At 43.9% G+C, this 13,242-nt stretch overlaps 13 non-coding genes across 13 annotated transcripts; all 13 read right to left on the bottom strand.

The window, feature by feature from the left end:
* Positions 1–2: 2 nt before the first annotated feature.
* Positions 3–75, bottom strand: TRNAF-GAA (transfer RNA phenylalanine (anticodon GAA)). Its single transcript has one exon. It is a non-coding gene; the product is annotated as a tRNA-Phe (tRNA).
* A 961-nt stretch (positions 76–1,036) lies between these two features.
* TRNAF-GAA (transfer RNA phenylalanine (anticodon GAA)) lies at positions 1,037–1,109 on the bottom strand. The gene has a single exon. It is a non-coding gene; the product is annotated as a tRNA-Phe (tRNA).
* A 2,325-nt stretch (positions 1,110–3,434) lies between these two features.
* Positions 3,435–3,507, bottom strand: TRNAF-GAA (transfer RNA phenylalanine (anticodon GAA)). The gene has a single exon. It is a non-coding gene; the product is annotated as a tRNA-Phe (tRNA).
* A 619-nt stretch (positions 3,508–4,126) lies between these two features.
* Positions 4,127–4,199, bottom strand: TRNAF-GAA (transfer RNA phenylalanine (anticodon GAA)). Its single transcript has one exon. It is a non-coding gene; the product is annotated as a tRNA-Phe (tRNA).
* Positions 4,200–5,160: 961 nt separating this feature from the next.
* TRNAF-GAA (transfer RNA phenylalanine (anticodon GAA)) lies at positions 5,161–5,233 on the bottom strand. The gene has a single exon. It is a non-coding gene; the product is annotated as a tRNA-Phe (tRNA).
* A 1,995-nt stretch (positions 5,234–7,228) lies between these two features.
* TRNAF-GAA (transfer RNA phenylalanine (anticodon GAA)) lies at positions 7,229–7,301 on the bottom strand. Its single transcript has one exon. It is a non-coding gene; the product is annotated as a tRNA-Phe (tRNA).
* Positions 7,302–7,561: 260 nt separating this feature from the next.
* TRNAF-GAA (transfer RNA phenylalanine (anticodon GAA)) lies at positions 7,562–7,634 on the bottom strand. Its single transcript has one exon. It is a non-coding gene; the product is annotated as a tRNA-Phe (tRNA).
* A 619-nt stretch (positions 7,635–8,253) lies between these two features.
* On the bottom strand, positions 8,254–8,326 carry TRNAF-GAA (transfer RNA phenylalanine (anticodon GAA)). The gene has a single exon. It is a non-coding gene; the product is annotated as a tRNA-Phe (tRNA).
* A 269-nt stretch (positions 8,327–8,595) lies between these two features.
* On the bottom strand, positions 8,596–8,668 carry TRNAF-GAA (transfer RNA phenylalanine (anticodon GAA)). Its single transcript has one exon. It is a non-coding gene; the product is annotated as a tRNA-Phe (tRNA).
* A 1,354-nt stretch (positions 8,669–10,022) lies between these two features.
* Positions 10,023–10,095, bottom strand: TRNAF-GAA (transfer RNA phenylalanine (anticodon GAA)). Its single transcript has one exon. It is a non-coding gene; the product is annotated as a tRNA-Phe (tRNA).
* A 961-nt stretch (positions 10,096–11,056) lies between these two features.
* On the bottom strand, positions 11,057–11,129 carry TRNAF-GAA (transfer RNA phenylalanine (anticodon GAA)). Its single transcript has one exon. It is a non-coding gene; the product is annotated as a tRNA-Phe (tRNA).
* A 263-nt stretch (positions 11,130–11,392) lies between these two features.
* Positions 11,393–11,465, bottom strand: TRNAF-GAA (transfer RNA phenylalanine (anticodon GAA)). Its single transcript has one exon. It is a non-coding gene; the product is annotated as a tRNA-Phe (tRNA).
* Positions 11,466–12,084: 619 nt separating this feature from the next.
* On the bottom strand, positions 12,085–12,157 carry TRNAF-GAA (transfer RNA phenylalanine (anticodon GAA)). The gene has a single exon. It is a non-coding gene; the product is annotated as a tRNA-Phe (tRNA).
* Positions 12,158–13,242: the final 1,085 nt, after the last annotated feature.

Raw genomic sequence — 13,242 nt, forward strand, 5'->3', positions numbered from 1 at the left:
GTTGCCGAAACCCGGGATCGAACCAGGGACCTTTAGATCTTCAGTCTAACGCTCTCCCAACTGAGCTATTTCGGCCTTTTCTGCCTAACCTTGATGACAATTCTGGGGTACCATGTGCTGGTGTGAAGGAATGACAATGACGAGTGACATTTTTATGTCTATGCATTTAGCCGGAAAGGAAAACAGGCAGCAAGATACTTTACTTTGTTCCAGGTGAAACTAAACAACCACCCTGTTAGGGCAACAGGCACATGAGAAGTGAAAGAATCAAACACGCACTGGCCTAATTCATGGGAAAGTCATATAATCAAAGGTAGAGTTATCCCTGTTCAGGATACAACAATTGCCGAAACCCGGGATCGAACCAGGGACCTTGAGATCTTCAGTCTAACGCTCTCCCAACTGAGCTATTTCGGCACTTTAGAAAGCGTTTGTCCAGGAGACACGTGGCACCGTGCGTCGACTCGAAGGGGTCATTGAGCCCTTAAAGGAGGTTTATAGTCACAGCATCCACTTTTATTTGATAACATCAGCATTGTACCCACAGTAAAAACAATAGTTATTTTTGACAAGCTCGGTTCAAAAATCTCCTTTCATGTTGTGATTGATGCCTGTCTGCTGGCCATCTATTTCCACAACTTCCTAGATTTCCAGCATAGTTTTCAGTTTCTCCCCTGATTTTTACTTTCCGTTTCTAAAGACTACACATCAAAAAAGTCATTTTTCTTTCAAATGCGGCTAGGTCTTGTTCCCACGGCTTTCATTGGTATATTGCAGGTGAAAATGAAACATGCTGGACTTTTCTTCCCAAGGCTCTGCAGAACTATGCGTTGGTGTACAAATGTCCTATGAAGAAGAAGGGATATTTTGACTTGTCCTTGCACATTGGCTGAGAAAAGCATAAACTGCGGGATGTTGCACAATTGCGTTTCTGCTGAGCCCCAGACCTTAGTCTGCTCTAAACAACTTTCTCAAACTCCTGCTTGGTCTTCCTTTTCTTGTCAAAAAGCGGTACACCAAAAGGAGCAGGTACAGTTGCCGAAACCCGGGATCGAACCAGGGACCTTTAGATCTTCAGTCTAACGCTCTCCCAACTGAGCTATTTCGGCCTTTTCTGCCTAATCTTGATGACAATTCTGGGGTACCATGTGCTGGTGTGAAGGAATGACAATGACGAGTGACATTTTTATGTCTATGCATTTAGCCGGAAAGGAAAACAGGCAGCAAGATACTTTACTTTGTTCCAGGTGAAACTAAGCAACCACCCTGTTAGGGCAACAGGCACATGAGAAGCGAAAGAATCAAACACGCACTGGCCTAATTCATGGGAAAGTCATATAATCAAAGGTAGGGTTATCCCTGTTCAGGATACAACAATTGCCGAAACCAGGGATCGAACCAGGGACCTTTAGATCTTCAGTCTAACGCTCTCCCAACTGAGCTATTTCGGCACTTTAGAAAGCGTTTGTCCAGGAGACACGTGGCACCGTGCGTCGACTCGAAGGGGTCATTGAGCCCTTAACGGAGGTTTATAGTCACAACATCCACTTTTATTTGATAACATCAGCATTGTACCCACAGTAAAAACAATAGTTATTTTTGACAAGCTCGGTTCAAAAATCTCCTTTCATGTTGTGATTGATGCCTGTCTGCTGGCCATCTATTTCCACAACTTCCTAGATTTCCAGCATAGTTTTCAGTTTCTCCCCTGATTTTTACTTTCCGTTTCTAAGGACTACACATCAAAAAAGTCATTTTTCTTTCAAATGCGGCTAGGTCTTGTTCCCACGGCTTTCATTGGTATATTGCAGGTGAAAATGAAACATGCTGGACTTTCCTTCCCAAGGCTCTGCAGAACTATGCGTTGGTGTACAAATGTCCTATGAAGAAGAAGGGATATTTTGACTTGTCCTTGCACATTGGCTGAGAAAAGCATAAACTGCGGGATGTTGCACAATTGCGTTTCTGCTGAGCCCCAGACCTTAGTCTGCTCTAAACAACTTTCTCAAACTCCTGCTTGGTCTTCCTTTTCTTGTCAGAAAGCGGTACACCAAAAGGAGCAGGTACAGTTGCCGAAACCCGGGACCTTTAGATCTTCAGTCTAACGCTCTCCCAACTGAGCTATTTCGGCCTTTTCTGCCTAATCTTGATGACAATTCTGGGGTACCATGTGCTGGTGTGAAGGAATGACAATGACGAGTGACATTTTTATGTCTATGCATTTAGCCGGAAAGGAAAACAGGCAGCAAGATACTTTACTTTGTTCCAGGTGAAACTAAGCAACCACCCTGTTAGGGCAACAGGCACATGAGAAGCGAAAGAATCAAACACGCACTGGCCTAATTCATGGGAAAGTCATATAATCAAAGGTAGAGTTATCCCTGTTCAGGATACAACAATTGCCGAAACCAGGGATCGAAGCAGGGACCTTTAGATCTTCAGTCTAACGCTCTCCCAACTGAGCTATTTCGGCACTTTAGAAAGCGTTTGTCCAGGAGACACGTGGCACCGTGCGTCGACTCGAAGGGGTCATTGAGCCCTTAACGGAGGTTTATAGTCACAACATCCACTTTTATTTGATAACATCAGCATTGTACCCACAGTAAAAACAATAGTTATTTTTGACAAGCTCGGTTCAAAAATCTCCTTTCATGTTGTGATTGATGCCTGTCTGCTGGCCATCTATTTCCACAACTTCCTAGATTTCCAGCATAGTTTTCAGTTTCTCCCCTGATTTTTACTTTCCGTTTCTAAGGACTACACATCAAAAAAGTCATTTTTCTTTCAAATGCGGCTAGGTCTTGTTCCCACGGCTTTCATTGGTATATTGCAGGTGAAAATGAAACATGCTGGACTTTTCTTCCCAAGGCTCTGCAGAACTATGCGTTGGTGTACAAATGTCCTATGAAGAAGAAGGGATATTTTGACTTGTCCTTGCACATTGGCTGAGAAAAGCATAAACTGCGGGATGTTGCACAATTGCGTTTCTGCTGAGCCCCAGACCTTAGTCTGCTCTAAACAACTTTCTCAAACTCCTGCTTGGTCTTCCTTTTCTTGTCAGAAAGCGGTACACCAAAAGGAGCAGGTACAGTTGCCGAAACCCAGGATCGAACCAGGGACCTTTAGATCTTCAGTCTAACGCTCTCCCAACTGAGCTATTTCGGCCTTTTCTGCCTAATCTTGATGACAATTCTGGGGTACCATGTGCTGGTGTGAAGGAATGACAATGTCGAGTGACATTTTTATGTCTATGCATTTAGCCGGAAAGGAAAACAGGCAGCAAGATACTTTACTTTGTTCCAGGTGAAACTAAGCAACCACCCTGTTAGGGCAACAGGCACATGAGAAGCGAAAGAATCAAACACGCACTGGCCTAATTCATGGGAAAGTCATATAATCAAAGGTAGAGTTATCCCTGTTCAGGATACAACAATTGCCGAAACCCGGGATCGAACCAGGGACCTTTAGATCTTCAGTCTAACGCTCTCCCAACTGAGCTATTTCGGCACTTTAGAAAGCGTTTGTCCAGGAGCCACGTGGCACCGTGCGTCGACTCGAAGGGGTCATTGAGCCCTTAACGGAGGTTTATAGTCACAACATCCACTTTTATTTGATAACATCAGCATTGTACCCACAGTAAAAACAATCGTTATTTTTGACAAGCTCGGTTCAAAAATCTCCTTTCATGTTGTGATTGATGCCTGTCTGCTGGCCATCTATTTCCACAACTTCCTAGATTTCCAGCATAGTTTTCAGTTTCTCCCCTGATTTTTACTTTCCGTTTCTAAGGACTACACATCAAAAAAGTCATTTTTCTTTCAAATGCGGCTAGGTCTTGTTCCCACGGCTTTCATTGGTATATTGCAGGTGAAAATGAAACATGCTGGACTTTTCTTCCCAAGGCTCTGCAGAACTATGCGTTGGTGTACAAATGTCCTATGAAGAAGAAGGGATATTTTGACTTGTCCTTGCACATTGGCTGAGAAAAGCATAAACTGCGGGATGTTGCACAATTGCGTTTCTGCTGAACCCCAGACCTTAGTCTGCTCTAAACAACTTTCTCAAACTCCTGCTTGGTCTTCCTTTTCTTGTCAGAAAGCGGTACACCAAAAGGAGCAGGTACAGTTGCCGAAACCCGGGATCGAACCAGGGACCTTTAGATCTTCAGTCTAACGCTCTCCCAACTGAGCTATTTCGGCCTTTTCTGCCTAACCTTGATGACAATTCTGGGGTACCATGTGCTGGTGTGAAGGAATGACAATGACGAGTGACATTTTTATGTCTATGCATTTAGCCGGAAAGGAAAACAGGCAGCAAGATACTTTACTTTGTTCCAGGTGAAACTAAACAACCACCCTGTTAGGGCAACAGGCACATGAGAAGTGAAAGAATCAAACACGCACTGGCCTAATTCATGGGAAAGTCATATAATCAAAGGTAGAGTTATCCCTGTTCAGGATACAACAATTGCCGAAACCCGGGATCGAACCAGGGACCTTGCGATCTTCAGTCTAACGCTCTCCCAACTGAGCTATTTCGGCACTTTAGAAAGCGTTTGTCCAGGAGACACGTGGCACCGTGCGTCGACTCGAAGGGGTCATTGAGCCCTTAAAGGAGGTTTATAGTCACAGCATCCACTTTTATTTGATAACATCAGCATTGTACCCACAGTAAAAACAATAGTTATTTTTGACAAGCTCGGTTCAAAAATCTCCTTTCATGTTGTGATTGATGCCTGTCTGCTGGCCATCTATTTCCACAACTTCCTAGATTTCCAGCATAGTTTTCAGTTTCTCCCCTGATTTTTACTTTCCGTTTCTAAAGACTACACATCAAAAAAGTCATTTTTCTTTCAAATGCGGCTAGGTCTTGTTCCCACGGCTTTCATTGGTATATTGCAGGTGAAAATGAAACATGCTGGACTTTTCTTCCCAAGGCTCTGCAGAACTATGCGTTGGTGTACAAATGTCCTATGAAGAAGAAGGGATATTTTGACTTGTCCTTGCACATTGGCTGAGAAAAGCATAAACTGCGGGATGTTGCACAATTGCGTTTCTGCTGAGCCCCAGACCTTAGTCTGCTCTAAACAACTTTCTCAAACTCCTGCTTGGTCTTCCTTTTCTTGTCAAAAAGCGGTACACCAAAAGGAGCAGGTACAGTTGCCGAAACCCGGGATCGAACCAGGGACCTTTAGATCTTCAGTCTAACGCTCTCCCAACTGAGCTATTTCGGCCTTTTCTGCCTAATCTTGATGACAATTCTGGGGTACCATGTGCTGGTGTGAAGGAATGACAATGACGAGTGACATTTTTATGTCTATGCATTTAGCCGGAAAGGAAAACAGGCAGCAAGATACTTTACTTTGTTCCAGGTGAAACTAAGCAACCACCCTGTTAGGGCAACAGGCACATGAGAAGCGAAAGAATCAAACACGCACTGGCCTAATTCATGGGAAAGTCATATAATCAAAGGTAGGGTTATCCCTGTTCAGGATACAACAATTGCCGAAACCAGGGATCGAACCAGGGACCTTTAGATCTTCAGTCTAACGCTCTCCCAACTGAGCTATTTCGGCACTTTAGAAAGCGTTTGTCCAGGAGACACGTGGCACCGTGCGTCGACTCGAAGGGGTCATTGAGCCCTTAACGGAGGTTTATAGTCACAACATCCACTTTTATTTGATAACATCAGCATTGTACCCACAGTAAAAACAATAGTTATTTTTGACAAGCTCGGTTCAAAAATCTCCTTTCATGTTGTGATTGATGCCTGTCTGCTGGCCATCTATTTCCACAACTTCCTAGATTTCCAGCATAGTTTTCAGTTTCTCCCCTGATTTTTACTTTCCGTTTCTAAGGACTACACATCAAAAAAGTCATTTTTCTTTCAAATGCGGCTAGGTCTTGTTCCCACGGCTTTCATTGGTATATTGCAGGTGAAAATGAAACATGCTGGACTTTTCTTCCCAAGGCTCTGCAGAACTATGCGTTGGTGTACAAATGTCCTATGAAGAAGAAGGGATATTTTGACTTGTCCTTGCACATTGGCTGAGAAAAGCATAAACTGCGGGATGTTGCACAATTGCGTTTCTGCTGAGCCCCAGACCTTAGTCTGCTCTAAACAACTTTCTCAAACTCCTGCTTGGTCTTCCTTTTCTTGTCAGAAAGCGGTACACCAAAAGGAGCAGGTACAGTTGCCGAAACCCAGGATCGAACCAGGGACCTTTAGATCTTCAGTCTAACGCTCTCCCAACTGAGCTATTTCGGCCTTTTCTGCCTAACCTTGATGACAATTCTGGGGTACCATGTGCTGGTGTGAAGGAATGACAATGACGAGTGACATTTTTATGTCTATGCATTTAGCCGGAAAGGAAAACAGGCAGCAAGATACTTTACTTTGTTCCAGGTGAAACTAAACAACCACCCTGTTAGGGCAACAGGCACATGAGAAGCGAAAGAATCAAACACGCACTGGCCTAATTCATGGGAAAGTCATATAATCAAAGGTAGAGTTATCCCTGTTCAGGATACAACAATTGCCGAAACCCGGGATCGAACCAGGGACCTTGAGATCTTCAGTCTAACGCTCTCCCAACTGAGCTATTTCGGCACTTTGGAAAGCGTTTGTCCAGGAGACACGTGGCACCGTGCGTCGACTCGAAGGGGTCATTGAGCCCTTAAAGGAGGTTTATAGTCACAGCATCCACTTTTATTTGATAACATCAGCATTGTACCCACAGTAAAAACAATCGTTATTTTTGACAAGCTCGGTTCATAAATCTCCTTTCATGTTGTGATTGATGCCTGTCTGCTGGCCATCTATTTCCACAACTTCCTAGATTTCCAGCATAGTTTTCAGTTTCTCCCCTGATTTTTACTTTCCGTTTCTAAGGACTACACATCAAAAAAGTCATTTTTCTTTCAAATGCGGCTAGGTCTTGTTCCCACGGCTTTCATTGGTATATTGCAGGTGAAAATGAAACATGCTGGACTTTTCTTCCCAAGGCTCTGCAGAACTATGCGTTGGTGTACAAATGTCCTATGAAGAAGAAGGGATATTTTGACTTGTCCTTGCACATTGGCTGAGAAAAGCATAAACTGCGGGATGTTGCACAATTGCGTTTCTGCTGAGCCCCAGACCTTAGTCTGCTCTAAACAACTTTCTCAAACTCCTGCTTGGTCTTCCTTTTCTTGTCAGAAAGCGGTACACCAAAAGGAGCAGGTACAGTTGCCGAAACCCGGGATCGAACCAGGGACCTTTAGATCTTCAGTCTAACGCTCTCCCAACTGAGCTATTTCGGCCTAACCTTGATGACAATTCTGGGGTACCATGTGCTGGTGTGAAGGAATGACAATGACGAGTGACATTTTTATGTCTATGCATTTAGCCGGAAAGGAAAACAGGCAGCAAGATACTTTATTTTGTTCCAGGTGAAACTAAGCAACCACCCTGTTAGGGCAACAGGCACATGAGAAGCGAAAGAATCAAACACGCACTGGCCTAATTCATGGGAAAGTCATATAATCAAAGGTAGGGTAATCCCTGTTCAGGATACAACAATTGCCGAAACCCGGGATCGAACCAGGGACCTTTAGATCTTCAGTCTAACGCTCTCCCAACTGAGCTATTTCGGCACTTTAGAAAGCATTTGTCCAGGAGACACGTGGCACCGTGCGTCGACTCGAAGGGGTCATTGAGCCCTTAAAGGAGGTTTATAGTCACAGCATCCACTTTTATTTGATAACATCAGCATTGTACCCACAGTAAAAACAATAGTTATTTTTGACAAGCTCGGTTCAAAAATCTCCTTTCATGTTGTGATTGATGCCTGTCTGCTGGCCATCTATTTCCACAACTTCCTAGATTTCCAGCATAGTTTTCAGTTTCTCCCCTGATTTTTACTTTCCGTTTCTAAGGACTACACATCAAAAAAGTCATTTTTCTTTCAAATGCGGCTAGGTCTTGTTCCCACGGCTTTCATTGGTATATTGCAGGTGAAAATGAAACATGCTGGACTTTTCTTCCCAAGGCTCTGCAGAACTATGCGTTGGTGTACAAATGTCCTATGAAGAAGAAGGGATATTTTGACTTGTCCTTGCACATTGGCTGAGAAAAGCATAAACTGCGGGATGTTGCACAATTGCGTTTCTGCTGAGCCCCAGACCTTAGTCTGCTCTAAACAACTTTCTCAAACTCCTGCTTGGTCTTCCTTTTCTTGTCAGAAAGCGGTACACCAAAAGGAGCAGGTACAGTTGCCGAAACCCGGGATCGAACCAGGGACCTTTAGATCTTCAGTCTAACGCTCTCCCAACTGAGCTATTTCGGCCTTTTCTGCCTAATCTCGATGACAATTCTGGGGTACCATGTGCTGGTGTGAAGGAATGACAATGACGAGTGACATTTTTATGTCTATGCATTTAGCCGGAAAGGAAAACAGGCAGCAAGATACTTTATTTTGTTCCAGGTGAAACTAAGCAACCACCCTGTTAGGGCAACAGGCACATGAGAAGCAAAAGAATCAAACACGCACTGGCCTAATTCATGGGAAAGTCATATAATCAAAGGTAGGGTAATCCCTGTTCAGGATACAACAATTGCCGAAACCCGGGATCGAACCAGGGACCTTTAGATCTTCAGTCTAACGCTCTCCCAACTGAGCTATTTCGGCACTTTAGAAAGTGCTTGTTCAGGAGACACGTGGCACCGTGCGTCGACTCGAAGGGGTCATTGAGCCCTTAAAGGAGGTTTATAGTCACAGCATCCACTTTTATTTGATAACATCAGCATTGTACCCACAGTAAAAACAATAGTTATTTTTGACAAGCTCGGTTCAAAAATCTCCTTTCATGTTGTGATTGATGCCTGTCTGCTGGCCATCTATTTCCACAACTTCCTAGATTTCCAGCATAGTTTTCAGTTTCTCCCCTGATTTTTACTTTCCGTTTCTAAGGACTACACATCAAAAAAGTCATTTTTCTTTCAAATGCGGCTAGGTCTTGTTCCCACGGCTTTCATTGGTATATTGCAGGTGAAAATGAAACATGCTGGACTTTTCTTCCCAAGGCTCTGCAGAACTATGCGTTGGTGTACAAATGTCCTATGAAGAAGAAGGGATATTTTGACTTGTCCTTGCACATTGGCTGAGAAAAGCATAAACTGCGGGATGTTGCACAATTGCGTTTCTGCTGAGCCCCAGACCTTAGTCTGCTCTAAACAACTTTCTCAAACTCCTGCTTGGTCTTCCTTTTCTTGTCAGAAAGCGGTACACCAAAAGGAGCAGGTACAGTTGCCGTAACCCGGGATCGAACCAGGGACCTTTAAATCTTCAGTCTAACGCTCTCCCAACTGAGCTATTTCGGCCTTTTCTGCCTAATCTTGATGACAATTCTGGGGCTATTTCGGCACTTTAGAAAGCGTTTGTCCAGGAGACACGTGGCACCGTGCGTCGACTCGAAGGGGTCATTGAGCCCTTAAAGGAGGTTTATAGTCACAGCATCCACTTTTATTTGATAACATCAGCATTGTACCCACAGTAAAAACAATAGTTATTTTTGACAAGCTCGGTTCAAAAATCTCCTTTCATGTTGTGATTGATGCCTGTCTGCTGGCCATCTATTTCCACAACTTCCTAGATTTCCAGCATAGTTTTCAGTTTCTCCCCTGATTTTTTCTTTCCGTTTCTAAGGACTACACATCAAAAAAGTCATTTTTCTTTCAAATGCGGCTAGGTCTTGTTCCCACGGCTTTCATTGGTATATTGCAGGTGAAAATGAAACATGCTGGACTTTTCTTCCCAAGGCTCTGCAGAACTATGCGTTGGTGTACAAATGTCCTATGAAGAAGAAGGGATATTTTGACTTGTCCTTGCACATTGGCTGAGAAAAGCATAAACTGCGGGATGTTGCACAATTGCGTTTCTGCTGAGCCCCAGACCTTAGTCTGCTCTAAACAACTTTCTCAAACTCCTGCTTGGTCTTCCTTTTCTTGTTAGAAAGCGGTACACCAAAAGGAGCAGGTACAGTTGCCGAAACCCGGGATCGAACCAGGGACCTTTAGATCTTCAGTCTAACGCTCTCCCAACTGAGCTATTTCGGCCTTTTCTGCCTAATCTTGATGACAATTCTGGGGTACCATGTGCTGGTGTGAAGGAATGACAATGACGAGTGACAATTTTATGTCTATGCATTTAGCCGGAAAGGAAAACAGGCAGCAAGATACTTTACTTTGTTCCAGGTGAAACTAAGCAACCACCCTGTTAGGGCAACAGGCACATGAGAAGCGAAAGAATCAAACACGCATTGGCCTAATTCATGGGAAAGTCATATAATCAAAGGTAGAGTTATCCCTGTTCAGGATACAACAATTGCCAAAACCCGGGATCGAACCAGGGACCTTTAGATCTTCAGTCTAACGCTCTCCCAACTGAGCTATTTCGGCACTTTCAAAAGCGTTTGTCCAGGAGACACGTGGCACCGTGCGTCGACTCGAAGGGGTCATTGAGCCCTTAAAGGAGGTTTATAGTCACAGCATCCACTTTTATTTGATAACATCAGCATTGTACCCACAGTAAAAACAATAGTTATTTTTGACAAGCTCGGTTCAAAAATCTCCTTTCATGTTGTGATTGATGCCTGTCTGCTGGCCATCTATTTCCACAACTTCCTAGATTTCCAGCATAGTTTTCAGTTTCTCCCCTGATTTTTACTTTCCGTTTCTAAGGACTACACATCAAAAAAGTCATTTTTCTTTCAAATGCGGCTAGGTCTTGTTCCCACGGCTTTCATTGGTATATTGCAGGTGAAAATGAAACATGCTGGACTTTTCTTCCCAAGGCTCTGCAGAACTATGCGTTGGTGTACAAATGTCCTATGAAGAAGAAGGGATATTTTGACTTGTCCTTGCACATTGGCTGAGAAAAGCATAAACTGCGGGATGTTGCACAATTGCGTTTCTGCTGAGCCCCAGACCTTAGTCTGCTCTAAACAACTTTCTCAAACTCCTGCTTGGTCTTCCTTTTCTTGTCAGAAAGCGGTACACCAAAAGGAGCAGGTACAGTTGCCGAAACCCGGGATCGAACCAGGGACCTTTAGATCTTCAGTCTAACGCTCTCCCAACTGAGCTATTTCGGCCTTTTCTGCCTAACCTTGATGACAATTCTGGGGTACCATGTGCTGGTGTGAAGGAATGACGAGTGACATTTTTATGTCTATGCATTTAGCCGGAAAGGAAAACAGGCAGCAAGATACTTTACTTTGTTCCAGGTGAAACTAAGCAACCACCCTGTTAGGGCAACAGGCACATGAGAAGCGAAAGAATCAAACACGCACTGGCCTAATTCATGGGAAAGTCATATGATCAAAGGGAGGGTTATCCCTGTTCAGGATACAACAATTGCCGAAACCCGGGATCGAACCAGGGACCTTTAGATCTTCAGTCTAACGCTCTCCCAACTGAGCTATTTCGGCACTTTAGAAAGCATTTGTCCAGGAGACACGTGGCACCGTGCGTCGACTCGAAGGGGTCATTGAGCCCTTAAAGGAGGTTTATAGTCACAGCATCCACTTTTATTTGATAACATCAGCATTGTACCCACAGTAAAAACAATAATTATTTTTGACAAGCTCGGTTCAAAAATCTCCTTTCATGTTGTGATTGATGCCTGTCTGCTGGCCATCTATTTCCACAACTTCCTAGATTTCCAGCATAGTTTTCAGTTTCTCCCCTGATTTTTACTTTCCGTTTCTAAGGACTACACATCAAAAAAGTAATTTTTCTTTCAAATGCGGCTAGGTCTTGTTCCCACGGCTTTCATTGGTATATTGCAGGTGAAAATGAAACATGCTGGACTTTTCTTCCCAAGGCTCTGCAGAACTATGCGTTGGTGTACAAATGTCCTATGAAGAAGAAGGGATATTTTGACTTGTCCTTGCACATTGGCTGAGAAAAGCATAAACTGCGGGATGTTGCACAATTGCGTTTCTGCTGAGCCCCAGACCTTAGTCTGCTCTAAACAACTTTCTCAAACTCCTGCTTGGTCTTCCTTTTCTTGTCAGAAAGCGGTACACCAAAAGGAGCGGGTACAGTTGCCGAAACCCGGGATCGAACCAGGGACCTTTAGATCTTCAGTCTAACGCTCTCCCAACTGAGCTATTTCGGCCTTTTCTGCCTAATCTTGATGACAATTCTGGGGTACCATGTGCTGGTGTGAAGGAATGACAATGACGAGTGACATTTTTATGTCTATGCATTTAGCCGGAAAGGAAAACAGGCAGCAAGATACTTTACTTTGTTCCAGGTGAAACTAAGCAACCACCCTGTTAGGGCAACAGGCACATGAGAAGCGAAAGAATCAAACACGCACTGGCCTAATTCATGGGAAAGTCATATAATCAAAGGTAGAGTTATCCCTGTTCAGGATACAACAATTGCCGAAACCAGGGATCGAACCAGGGACCTTTAGATCTTCAGTCTAACGCTCTCCCAACTGAGCTATTTCGGCACTTTAGAAAGCGTTTGTCCAGGAGACACGTGGCACCGTGCGTCGACTCGAAGGGGTCATTGAGCCCTTAACGGAGGTTTATAGTCACAACATCCACTTTTATTTGATAACATCAGCATTGTACCCACAGTAAAAACAATAGTTATTTTTGACAATCTCGGTTCAAAAATCTCCTTTCATGTTGTGATTGATGCCTGTCTGCTGGCCATCTATTTCCACAACTTCCTAGATTTCCAGCATAGTTTTCAGTTTCTCCCCTGATTTTTACTTTCCGTTTCTAAGGACTACACATCAAAAAAGTCATTTTTCTTTCAAATGCGGCTAGGTCTTGTTCCCACGGCTTTCATTGGTATATTGCAGGTGAAAATGAAACATGCTGGACTTTTCTTCCCAAGGCTCTGCAGAACTATGCGTTGGTGTACAAATGTCCTATGAAGAAGAAGGGATATTTTGACTTGTCCTTGCACATTGGCTGAGAAAAGCATAAACTGCGGGATGTTGCACAATTGCGTTTCTGCTGAGCCCCAGACCTTAGTCTGCTCTAAACAACTTTCTCAAACTCCTGCTTGGTCTTCCTTTTCTTGTCAGAAAGCGGTACACCAAAAGGAGCAGGTACAGTTGCCGAAACCCAGGATCGAACCAGGGACCTTTAGATCTTCAGTCTAACGCTCTCCCAACTGAGCTATTTCGGCCTTTTCTGCCTAATCTTGATGACAATTCTGGGGTACCATGTGCTGGTGTGA

The sequence above is a fragment of the Lithobates pipiens genome, unplaced genomic scaffold (genome assembly GCF_037356315.1).
Source record: "Lithobates pipiens isolate NorthernLeopardFrog02 unplaced genomic scaffold, aLitPip1_a1.2 Scaffold_18, whole genome shotgun sequence".
NCBI lineage: Eukaryota > Metazoa > Chordata > Amphibia > Anura > Ranidae > Lithobates > Lithobates pipiens.